This window comes from Etheostoma spectabile, chromosome 5 (assembly GCF_008692095.1).
Source record: "Etheostoma spectabile isolate EspeVRDwgs_2016 chromosome 5, UIUC_Espe_1.0, whole genome shotgun sequence".
Lineage (NCBI taxonomy): Eukaryota > Metazoa > Chordata > Actinopteri > Perciformes > Percidae > Etheostoma > Etheostoma spectabile.
The window spans coordinates 22,431,305-22,432,215 of record NC_045737.1 but is presented as its reverse complement, the minus strand read 5'-3'; the positions used below and the strand labels follow the sequence as shown (position 1 = coordinate 22,432,215).

The window sequence follows — 911 nt, the reverse complement described above, 5'->3', positions numbered from 1 at the left end:
GAGGTCGTCATGTTGGAGAATAGCGTTTACACGCATCTCAGGCTGCGAGCGGGCGCACGCCACAAAAAAAAAAAGTGAGAATAGAAGACTAGCTGTCCGGAGGAAAATCAGTTGTGATTGTGTGTGGCCGTCTTTGAAAACTGTAAGTCGCATAACTTATGTTGTCAGTTCATTTAAGCCTGGTGTTGTGGTCTATAGTTCTTGCAAATTTAAAAGTTAGCTAGTGTTTTTTTTGTTTATGTTCTTCACCCATTGCTTGATTCTGATAAAGCATCAAAAGACAGTTGTCTCCATCAGTGTTTTAACAGACACACCTGGGGCCAAGTTACAAATCAGAATCAGAATCAGTGACGATTAGATTAGGACTGTATTTAAATACAGTCCTAATCTAATCGTCACTAACAATTTCAAATAGTTATTGTTATATTTCACGTTATCAAAACCATATTCAATCTAATTGTACGTTGCACTTGACACTACTAATACGATGCAACAGAGTTGGCGGCATTCTGCATTAATTTGCGGCAAATCATTGCGGCTTGATGTCGGTAACGTTGGCACATAGTATTGATGGCGACATGATTAAAAAAATGAAAACGGAGATCAGAGATTTGACAGACAAGCGGCATTCTTAAACACTTAACGTGAAAAAGCTTACTGTGGTTTAAGGTACCTAAACATCACCATATTTCTCATGGTCAAATCTTGTCTTGAACACTGAAGCCTGTCAAAAAAACAAAACTGAAAAACAATTATAGAAGTTCTTCACATTAACCTTTACTTCTTTCTTGGTGCCTATAGAAAGTAAAAAGCTTAACGTGGTTTAACCCGTTTGCGCCGGATGCTTAGCGACGACACATCTACCGCCGATAACTGCGTTGCGCAACTCTGAACCTCCTGCCGGCTGCTGC

At 39.6% G+C, this 911-nt stretch overlaps 1 protein-coding gene across 3 annotated transcripts in view; it reads right to left on the bottom strand.

Annotated features, from left to right (window-relative positions):
- piwil2 (piwi-like RNA-mediated gene silencing 2) overlaps positions 1 to 911 on the bottom strand; it is a 31,181-nt gene that overhangs the window by 20,122 nt on the left and 10,148 nt on the right. The gene's annotated exons all lie outside the window — the stretch shown is intronic.